This window comes from Pleurodeles waltl, chromosome 2_1 (assembly GCF_031143425.1).
Source record: "Pleurodeles waltl isolate 20211129_DDA chromosome 2_1, aPleWal1.hap1.20221129, whole genome shotgun sequence".
NCBI classification, from domain to species: domain Eukaryota; kingdom Metazoa; phylum Chordata; class Amphibia; order Caudata; family Salamandridae; genus Pleurodeles; species Pleurodeles waltl.
The window spans coordinates 697,527,982-697,539,995 of NC_090438.1; positions in this window are offsets into that span (position 1 = coordinate 697,527,982).

Genomic DNA, 12,014 nt, shown 5'->3' on the forward strand with positions numbered 1-12,014 from the left:
TGCTAGTAGATTGTAATCAATAGGGAATAAAACTAATAAAATTCTATCATAAGGTGTGGTTATTCATGGCTGAAAGGTCATGGTTGCGTTGACAATTTGATTAATGTCTTTATCTAAAGTAAAGTGTATTGTGGTGATAAATATTGATGAACTTATTGATATATTGCTTGACATATTGACATATTGATCAGTTATCTCGTCCTACGGTGTCTCACCACTTGGTCAAAAGATTCATTGGCCTAAAACGAGTCATAATGTGTATAAAATTAACATAAAGGGACGCGTTAACAAGGGTCTCCTGCAGTGGTTGGCGATCTTTGAAGGTGACGAGGCATACAGCTTTCTAACATTGCAAAGGAACAAGCAAAGCCAGCGATCTTCATATATTGACAAGGCATCTCTGGGTTCTCCCAAGAGAAAGGTTTCTCAAAAATATGGCCACCTTTTGTATATCACAGCATATTCTTGGCTACATTTTCGAAAAAGTTATATGCCTTACATAGGTACTAGTGCGATATTGCCATACTTTAATGGCGAGATAAGCAAACTCGGCTCTCCCCAGGATGTTCACCCACCAAGATCAATTTCAGAACAATTTCAGAAATCGTTGGAAAACTGATGAACAATTTCCCAAATAAATATCTAAAAAGCCACAGAGGATACAGGCAATTCAGAAAAAGTACTTTATGGTAGCAAATCATTTTCAATACCGTTTACTCTCTTATATATTTCCACCCTTTCCCTTCCAAATTGGGCTCTGCGTCATGTTATGACAGAACGGGCCAGATTATACTTTTTGATGCTAAACTGCGCTAACGCAGTTTTACATCAACATTTGTAGCGCTGGCTAGCATAATTTCTTAACGCCACCCATGTGTCAAATTTATACTTTGATGCTGAGTGGCGCTAAGAATAAGTTAGAGTCATTTTTCCTGACGCTAACCATTGAGCCTTGTCGTAACGCAAAATTACGTTAACGCAGGAAAAATGACTCTAATACAGTTTGCGACATGGAAAAACATTGCAAAATGGATATGCACCATTTTTATACACAATACCATCAAGAAGTGATGCAAACGGAGCAAAAGGTGCTAAGGAGCCCCAAAATGCAGACACAGACAAGATCCAGGGGAGGGACAAGAAGAAGTGGAATTGTTGCTTCAGCGCAGAGGAGAATACATTTCTGGTGAGAGAGGTGACGGACCAGCATCAACTCTTCATCACCTCTAAATTGCCAATTGGGAGGAAATAGGCAATTTGGCAACAGATTGTGAACAAGATTAACAGTGTGGCAGAGGTCAGGAGAACTGTCACTGAGTGCAAGAAACGCTGGCATGACTGCCAGCGTAGTACAAAGGAAAAAATGGCCAGGAACTGGAAGGCAGCACTGCAGAACGGAGGGTGGGAGTCCTGTACCACAAGAGGACTTGGACAAGATGGAGGAGATGGTTGCAGCCATCATCCCGGAGGAAATCGTCACTGGTATTGCAGGACAGCGCACACTACCAGGAAACACCACATATGTAGCGTAAGTTGCATGGGGGACACAAATGCCTAAATGTTAAGTGCAAGAAGGGGGAGGCACATACCTACTACACAATGCATGTCAGCCCTGAAAATCATGCAGTGGAAAGGGCAAAGAGGCACAGCACAACACAACACCAACAACCTTTGCATGGGGGTACACGTAAAACGGGTCTGCTGTCACAAGACAGCTGGTATTGTCAGAATGTAAACTTGAGAACAATGCCCAGTCTCAGGCCATTGCCTTAAGCGGCATTTACCATTGACAACAGTTGCTACTACTACCTGTGCTGTGTGTGCTGGTCAATTAGGAAATGGCAGTTAGGAGCCTATGGCACAAACACACTCAAAATGAGGGTTCAGTTTGACTACGTGATCAATCCCCATCAATCTCTATCCAAGTGCAAATCCTGTCAACTGCTTGTGTCCATAGACTCAATAACCATCAGGTACTGTCACATGCATAATGATGTACGCAGCAGTAAACTCATATCCATGCTGCCCATTCCTGGGTTGAAGCCTGTGCCTGTGTCACAAAAGCTGCAATGCCACAATGCAGCATCTCAGGTGTCATAGTGCTAAGACAACTGCAGTGAGAGTGAGGGCATATATTTGTGTAGGAAGGCAAATACACCCGCACAGTCACAAGAGGGAATGAAACTCTGCCAGGCCCATCAGTGCAATGCACTGTAGCACACATACGCAAAAATCAACATGAGAAACTACCAATGGTAACACCTGTATTGTCTCATGGAAATGCCATACATGGTATCATCACCGCATAGGTGTATGTAAAAAACAATAGACTGGAACAGGGCCAAATTGTTTTGTGTGGTGCTGTGGCATCAGTACACCAACAATCTTTGCAAGGCCTCACCATGCAAATAGAAGCAGAGGGAGGGTTGATGAGGACATGAAGATGGCAAGCCACAATTTGGACAGAACCCACACCTAGAAGATGTGATGCAGACAATTGCCCAAACTGCCTACACTACATGCGACATGCAGGTGGGGCATAGGTCTGAGAGACTGCAAACATTAATGACAGGAACAATGCATGGGAACCAAGATAACAATTTACCACCAATAGGAAGTCAGTGACGTCACATTACAACTGGCACAACACAGGCACACTAGTTGTAAAATACGTCATTGCAGAGGTCGATGGCTCCTCTGTGGATCTGTCTGTACTGGACTACCCTGATGACCTGGATGACCAGCTGACAACCACCAGCCAGGAAACCCTCCAAGATGTCCTGGGAACCCTCCAGACACCGCCTCCAGTCACAAGGAGGAGCATACATGTAGCAGCCATCCCAGAGGACCCACCCACCACCCCAATAGTACGACTTGCAGCTCAAACACAGATGAGGACTCTGATGACACAGGAACCACCTTTAAGAGGACAGTAGTGGGAGTACAGCGGGAGCTGGCCAAGGAGGTGTGGGTGGGGATGCCAACTATGGCAGCCAGCCTTGAGGGGATGCGCATGTGCATGATGACATCCGCAGAACAGACAGCAGCCATACAAGTCACACAATCCCTACTGCAAGGAGTCCAACAGTGTGTGAGGGACCTAACCACTGCTGTGAGGGAGTTGTCACAACATCTGCCCTCCCAATCTTACTGCTGCATGCATGACAACAAGCTGGACTCCATGCACCGGGAACTGGCCTCCCTCAGGGCAGACATGGCTGCCTACCACAGGGCTGTTGCTGCCTTACTCAATAATCAGCAGCTCCTCCTTGCTGCAGTTATGCCATATATAGTTCCACAGATGGCAGCTGCCGGGAATTTGGTGTCCACTTCTCCAACCACTGAAGTGTGTGTTGTCCCCTCACACCCACCACCACCATCAAGGGCAGAGGAGACTACGCACACATCAGAAGATGAAGATGTGGAACAGATCATATTTAGGTTCAGAATGTGATTGTAATTCATCGAATTAATTTTGAAAATTAATGGATTATGATTCTAGTTCTGTGGTGAATTAATCACAGACTATTTTTTTTTCAAATATATTTTTATTTAACTGTTTGCTGTTTTACATTTGTAGGTCATTTTACAGTAACGTTTTGTCATTATTATACACATCTCTTAAGTTGTCCGCACCACTGTTTTGCTTTGTTTGCATTGCGTTTCACAATTACTTGCTCAATTCAGTAGTTTAATAATACTTGTGTAATATTGCTCCCATCACTTAATCAATCCGACTTTATGGAGACAGTACTTACAGTGCCCCTCGTTACTTTTAATATTGGTGACCTGATAACAGACTTAACTCCACTTCAAACTGTATATAGGCTTAATGGCTCATGTGGGTGTGGCTGCTTAACTTCAGAGAGGGGGGGTTGACATAGAGTTTCATACTATGTAGGAGCGGTCTATCTACTATTCCCCTCCCTCCTTCGTCAGTCAAATTCCGCCACCCACATTGCCATATTAACTTGTAACTGTGTATCCCAACTCCCCATCCCCAGGGCACCTCCTAACCTGTAGGCTGCCCAGTAAACTATGCAACCGTGCAACTTGTTCAACTTTTGATCAGCGGTACTCGCCATTTTGAATGGGCGAGGTTCTGTTCCGGGGGGTGGCCAAGTCCGGAGGGGCCGCCATTACGCTTGACATGCCCAGTCCCCGGCGCCTTCCGCAGGCCCAGGCTAGCCAAGTTCGTCAGCTGTTTGTGGGGTCACCTTCGGGGCTCGGGCTGAATGCTCCAGGTCTTCCGCGGAGGACACCAACGTGTCGTCCGTTTCATTCCCAGAACCTTCCTGAGGGGATGCCTCCCCACCCATGCGTGCTGCCGCTTCCAGTGCTTCCTTCCTGCCTTTCTCTTTCTGTGTTTGTGTGGGCGCCAGTCGTCTGCGGTCTCTGGTCTTCCTTCCCTTCAGGGCTCGGCGAGCATTGCCACCGGTCGGGCCCTCTCCAACGGGACCCCCCGCCTGAGGGCCACGTGACTCAAGCCATTCCCATGCCTCCTCAGGGGATTGGAGGAATGTTGTCTTCCCTTCCAGCATCACTCTCAATCTGGCTGGGTAGAGTAGCGAATACTGGATTCCCTCCTCTCTTAGGGCTCTCTTAACTGCCAGAAACGAAGACCGCTTGTTTTGCACCTCCAGGGTAAAGTCCGGGAACAGTGTCACCTCCCCATTTGCGACTTTAAATGGGCCCGTCTCCCTGGCCCTTTGCAGGAGGGAGTCCCTGTCTCTGTAGTGTAAGAGTTTAGCTATCACGGCCCGGGGGGGTCTCCCCGGGGCAAGGGGCCTCGCCGGCACCCGATGTGCTCGTTCCAGCGTGTAGAATGGGGTCAAGCGCCCCGGCGCCACTGAGGTACTGAACCATTTCTCCAGAAATTCAACAATGTTCTCCCCCTCAGCCCCCTCCGGGAGGCCCACCACGCGCACATTGTTCCTTCTGTTCCTCCCCTCCGCATCTTCAGCTCTTTTTTCGAGTCGCGCCACTCTGTCGGCCAGGGAGGTCACTTCAGCCCTCAGGTCTTTCTGCTTTGGTGCTATCTCGGCCAGTACAGTTTCTGTCTCTTTGACTCTGTCTGCCAGTTTGTGGTGGTCCGCTCTCAGTAGGCTCACCTCCACAGCTACTTGACTGATCTCCCGTTGCAACGTTGTTTTGGTGTCTTCGATCGCCCCAAGTATTTTATCTAAAGTATCCTGGACTTTGATCTGCATGTGGCCCTGTGGGTCCGAGTCATCGCTCCCGGACTGAGCTGCAGCGGCCATGGTTCTGTTCTTGTGGCGGCTCCTGGGGGGCATCTGATCAACAGCGGACCTCGCCCCGACAGCTGCCCCAGCTGTTTCAGTTGTTCCGCTTCGGAATGCTTCACCCCAGGCGCTCTACGTTTAAGCGCTATCCATCTCAGCTCCAGGTCCTTTAGCCCGTCATGGACTCTCAACTGTCACTCTTCATCGTGGCACTAAATTTCCTCCCGCTTGTCTCCCTTGTTGCACCAGGCACACTTCTGTGCTCAGTCCTACTCCTTTATGGATCTCCAGTACTCCAATGCGCCCGGGGGAGTCCACGGTTCAACCTTTTAGGCAATCCGCCCCTCGCCCCCGGGGGCGCGATCCGCCATCCGCCAGCTTCATCAGTCGGCCCTTTTTCCTCGCTTGCTTGATCCTATCTTCTGGGTTCCTCAGCCCCGGGTACTCATTCAACCCCCATGGGTCACGGGCCACCTCCGTCCGGGGCCACCCCGATCCGGCCCCCGGCTCGGTCAAACCAGCCACCATGCATCTAGTTCACCGGTGTCTACAGGGGTCCACCAGGTCCCGTTATCCCTCGTTCTCTCCGCTTCTTCGGTGTGTACCAGGGCCCAAAGGCCCACCTCAAGTCAAGCGGCCCCGCAGTTTGACCCCGGGTCACGTCGCTACCTCGAAATCGTTCCACACTGCCTTTCTCTCGCTCTTGGCCTCGCTTCGTCCCCAATCCTTCCTAGGGGCCTCGTCCGTGGCCCAGAGTAGCACCACTTCACCACCCGTCAGAGTGCGACTTCCGCTGGGCCACCAGAACCCAAATGGCATCTCCACCCCAGCTCGTAGTCTCCGCCGGCAACCTCCGCTTTCTTCAGCCTCCGGGTCGCCTCAACCTGCAGCCCTGCCCGTGGCCGCGGCCCCGATCTCGGGCCTGCCCCCTGTGTTCTTCTGGGGTCACCCGTATCCAGTGTCTCAGTCTCCGTGCGCCTCCACAGTGCGCGATCTCACCTGGGCCCTCACCACTTCGGCCCCCAGGGTCGCCGCAGGGGCCCACACACGCTCGGCCCTCTCCTCTGGTCCACGCAAGGCCTCCGGGCCGCCTCAACCTACGGCCCCGCCCAAGGCCGCGACCTCGATCCCGTTCCTGCCCCCTCTGTTATTCCGGGGCCGCGCGCTTCCAGTGGCACAGTCTCTGTGCGCTTCAGCTGTGCGCGATCTCACCTGGGCCCCCTGGCCCCCGCCAGCACCTCCGCCGCTGCCGGAGAGCCTGCTCGGCGCCTCCCGCTGTTCTGTGCCGTCCGTGCACTCACCACTTCGGCTCTCGGCACCACGCAAGGCCGCGGCCTCTGTCACGTGCTCAGACCCGCAGACTCCGAAGTCCCCGACGGGCAGATTCGGCACCCCCGGGGTCGCCGCAGGGGCCCACACACGCTCGGCCCCCTCCTCTGGTCTCGCCCCGCAGCCTGGACCTCATTCGGCCCGGGGAAGGCACGATTTTGACTTTCTATTCGCCGGCCCCTCCGGAGCTAAGAGTTCAGGCGTGCGCCATCTCCGGGTCCTTGGCCACGCCCCCACAGACTAAAGGTTATTTGAAATTTAGTATATTTACAGTTGTTTATTGTGACAATATTCTTGCATTTTTGCACCATTTAGCTATTCTTTTAGTGAATGAATGGTCACGCATGGGTATGAGTGGTTGTTTTGATTGTCTTGAGATTTTTATTTTATTGGGGTTGGGGGATTCTTCTGGTTACTTTCTTAGGCTGGTGTATCTGTTTATCTATTTATTTACTATATCTAGATCAGTATGTGATAATCTAATATTAGAATTGCATTTTTCAATTGAGTGGGTTGCAATAAAGTACATTTTGTAAGTACAATTAACGACTTGAGAGATGTATAGCATTGTATCAAAATGAGATTATCTCATGTATATTATATATAGATTGTCACTTTTAGGGTGGCCCATTGTGTGCATATTCTAGTGCTTCTGAAGGAATGACATGCAATACATTGGATGTAATGCTCATGTATGAATGTGTTACAAATGGGTGTCTACATCAGATGGCAATCAGTGATGTACAACAGTGATGACATGTGTTTGTAATATGTGTTGACTCATTTGATGTGCATAGTTGTTTGACTTTGGGGACATTACATTTCACACGATAAAACTCAGGAATGATTGAGGATGACTGATGAGTGCTATGTCAGATATGTTACCCCTCATATGTCATTAATTGTTGGTTACAACTTCATGGTGACTTGTGTGTGAACTACCCATATGTCAGCCATGTGTACATTTTTGGTAGGTACAGTGTTTGAGACACTGTATCTTAATCCCACCCATTAAATGTTATGTACACGTCAGTTTGACTCATACGAATTACCTATGTTACTTATGTTGCTGTGGTGGACCATATTTTCAGATGTGCGTTCCACTGAAGTGTCCAGTTCAAGTGTGTGGGCATGTGTACCCTATGTCAGGATTGGGCTCCATGGTGTTACGGTTTGGTGCGGGTCTAGTTAGGAGTCTGTTAGGTGCACCCCTTGAGCTCACAAAGTATCTCGCAAGGAAGTAGTGTACCAAAGCAGAAGTGCAGCTAAAGGCATACAAGAGGAAAGGCCAGCTATGCTAAGGCAGAGAAAACAGAAATGTGAAGGCAGAGCAACCTTGGTGTGAACAAATATGAAACGGTTCAGTAATGGACAATCACGCAGGGCTTATCACTACGATTGTACACAAGGTAGGGCTCAGAACTTCCCACAGCAACAGGGAACTTCAGTGCTTCTGTGCAGATTAATCTTACAGCTAGTCACTACGCTGCCCCATAGAAAGGAGGCAGCAGAAGTGATTCTGTGTCTGGACCCTTAGGGCACAAACAAGGTTTGTACATACATACACGAGAATAGCCCTTGCAGGTCCGGCTGGAGACAGTGGCAATTCCTGAAATACAGCCATAGCACACTGTCACTGTTAGGCACTAATGACTATATGCAACACTTGACAAAGGATGGGGGCTGGATTTGCCTTCTGGAAACAGGTGCCAGACCAAATACAAAGGAAAACACTTCTAGACAGGTAAGAAGTAATAGGACACTTACCAGACATGATAACCCACGAGGAAACAGAAAGCGAGGGAACCAACTAGGAGGCAAAGCCAGGCACAGAAAACAGGCTCAGGTTGACGCAAAGGCTGGAACAGGTCTGGGTAACAGAAAGCAGGCTCTGGTAGAAACAAATATGAACAAGGCTGAGAAACAGGGAGCAGACTCTGACTGGAACAAGCAGGAACAGGACTGGGTAAACAGAGAGCAGGTTCAGGCATAATCAGGACTGCAACACAATCCAACAAGGGTTCTGGAACACAAATGAATTGTACTCGAATGCACGACGAGGAGCTTCAGGGAATGGCAGCTACTAAGCAGTTCAAGGCAGCAGCAAGGCCAGGGCAGAGTCATAAGGCTGGGCTGCACAAGTGTGTGCAGCTTCAGTCTCTCACAGGTCCTGGAGGAGAGAATCCAGTATAAAGGGACAACCGGACTTTTCCCATAGGAAGCAATTTTACAGAAGATTACAGGTCTTACTGACTACCACGCAGTGCATTATGGGACCTGAAGTCCATGCAAGCTAATGTAGCTCTACTATAGCATTGCATATTGAAAAGGGAAGCAAAAAGGAGTCAGAAAGGGACTCTGGGTGTGTGTTAATGATGATTCCCAGGGTATAGATAGTCCATTTACAGACTTAATACAGTGGCAGGACTTATTCCAGGGATGGACTGTGCAGGGCATGTGTTGTGAACATTGCTTGTCATACTTGGGACACTCATGTTATCAATTTTCAGAAATGATGCCCCTCTTGTCACACAAGCTCCTTGCAGAGATTGCAAATGTCACACTTACTAATGTCAGGGGTCTATTCATACATTCCTGTTTCCACTGATATTTCACATCCACTGCCTCATGTATGGGGCGCTTATTTACCTTATGATTGGAGATGTCATAGTTGTGTGTCATGTGTTACAGTAGACCATGTTGGCAACATGGATGTGTGTCATATGCTGTGGTCCATTGATTTTGTCCTTCAAGTGTGAAATTCAATATATGAGTATTTTTTATATGTGTGTGATGTTTGCTGTACAATCATATGCATCACGTGTGATGTTGCATCAGAAGTAGTCAAATTTGTCTTTGTAACATGCTTCCTGAGATAATATTCACATTCCTGAAGTACATGTGATGGAGAAAGAAGAAACCAGAGTAGGATTGTGTGATCAAGTAAGGTGTTCAATTACATATCCTGACAAGGTGTGTAGAGTGACTATTGGTTGAAAGCATTTTGAGCAATTTGCTGTCTGCAGCGCATTCTTGCAGCTGTGTTTTGATGCCCCCCCTCATTTTCCCTGGCACCATCCTCCTCCTCCTCCTCCTCCGGCAGTTCTTGCTCTGGCTCATATAGGGGATGTTCCTCCTCATGCAAATGTTGTGCAGGATAGCACATGGAAGTATGATTTTGCAAACAATTTTTGGGGCATATGGGAGGCTGCCTCCTTTGATGCCCAGGCATCTGAATCTGGAATTCAGGATGCCAAAGGTCCTTTCCACAATGGTACGTGTCCTCCAATGTGCCTCATTATAGGCATGCTCTGCTGTTGTATTTGGGTTGGGGAATGGGGTCATGATCCATGGCTGGATCCCGCAATCCTGATCTGCTGCAAAAGATAATAGTAGTGAGTATTTTGTTAGTGCTTGCAACAGGAATGTCATGTAGCACGGCAGTTTATGTCTTCTGTTTTCGTTGACTCATATGTGTTTGTGGTATTGTCTGAGATCTTGAGCTTCTGTGAGGTTTTTTCTGCAGTGGGTTGTTTGGCTCATTGCCCTGGGATTTATGTTTCCAAACTGCAGGTCAGTATGTATGTACCAAGCATTGTGTAGTGTCCAACATGTTTTAGTGTGCTTTACTGGAGGGGACATGATACTTCCACACACACTATAGATTCCAATGTGGTGCTAACATGGTTGCACTACATGGCCTGGACATCCCATCTAATTAGACCTATGTAATTGCAGATGAAATGCAACAGTGAGGCCCTTTTGATTTGGCTTGGTGACAATGCACAACACATCTCCATAAGTTGGCAGCACTGAGGTGTTCAGTACTGGCAACGCACAATTATCCCATGTGTGACTTGGTTCTAGGGAAACCTTTGTTGTTCCCTCTGCCAGTGGCTCATGTGCAACAGTGCACCTAGTCCACCAACCTTGCTCCAGGTAACCTGGCTAACTGCCTTGTAGAGGTGGATGTATCTGTGCAGGAAGGGCCATCTCCCTGTACATATGTTATTTTGATGGACAATTGGCTCTTTCAGTGTGTGCAGCAGTGTGCAGTTTGCATTAGTGGCACATCAATATGTGTTCACAGCACAGTCCACTTTCTTATTGCTACCTGGCAACGGCACCCCAGGAGTGATGTATGATGTTGGGACTGCCTCAGTATTCACGTGTGACCTACATGTGAGTCAGCATCATCATGCTATGTGTCTCATTGTGTTAGACCTGCAGCAACAAACATTGCACACCCCTTCCACGCTACATATTGCTTGGGAGGGTGTCGGATTGACTATGTGGCCTAATGTAATTGTAAATGGTTCATCTTCCAATTTTTACTTCCAGTGCAGGCAATGTCATTGTCACTGTGTGCTTTGACATTGGTCCCTTGTAGCTCTAGAGTGGCAGCTAATGTTTGTGACAGCCGTCATTTGTCCATAGGTGCGTATCCCATTGTTTCAGGGTATACAACATAGCTACATGTGTCACACCTCAGTGTCTTCCTGCCCACATGTCAGTGTAGTGGTGAATGTATTGTGTGTCCTTCAGGGTTACTGTGCTGCATGTATATTACTAGTTTTATGGACTTACCGACAAGAAGGCCATTGCCATATTGTCCATCCTGGAAGTGCTGATTGATCGAGCTGTGGCGGAACATGAAGGAATCATGTACACTCCAGGATACTTGGCCAAGATATTGGTAAACAATCCCTGGTGGTCAACTATGGCTTGCACATTGATGGAGTGGGTGTGCTTTCTCTTCCGGAATAGATGTTCTGTTGCTGGAGGTGGTACGATCTGGACATGGGTGCAGTCACTTGCACCAAGCACATGCAGGAAGCCATGGATTTGATAAAACCCCTGTTTGATCTCCTGCTGCTTCTGCTGGGTGATGGGGAAGCTGATGTGGTGAGGTGTGAGGGAGATGATGGGCATCTAAGACCTTGGGCAGGAAGGCGGAGAATAAGGGCTGTGACACCCCAGCGACCAGGGCACCCGTTGTTTGGAAGGAGCCACTTGGCAACATATGCAGGACAGCTAGCAGCTTGGTCACCGGTGGTATATTGTGTGGCGTCGGGCTGTTATTTGTGGCTCAATTTGGCGCAGCAGCTGCTGTATGGCTTCCCATTTGAGTCTATACCTCCGGATGATGTCCTGTTCCCTGAGGCCGTGGAGGGTTGTCCTGTTCCTGAAGACCCTCTCCTGCCTTCTGTGTTGCCTTTGGGGGCCACATTGGGGTGGTGGTGGCTTCTGCTGTTGGTCCTGTGCTCTGCATCGTCTAGCAAGCTGCACCAGTAGCACCTCCATGTTGTCCTGTTGGGCTATGAGGTTGCTTGTGTGTGTTTTCCTTAAGTAGTGGTGTGTTTGCCTCATTTTAACACCTTCCCTGACCCAGGCATTAAAATTTGACGCAAATTGGGCTTTGCGTCATTTTTCAGGTCCGCC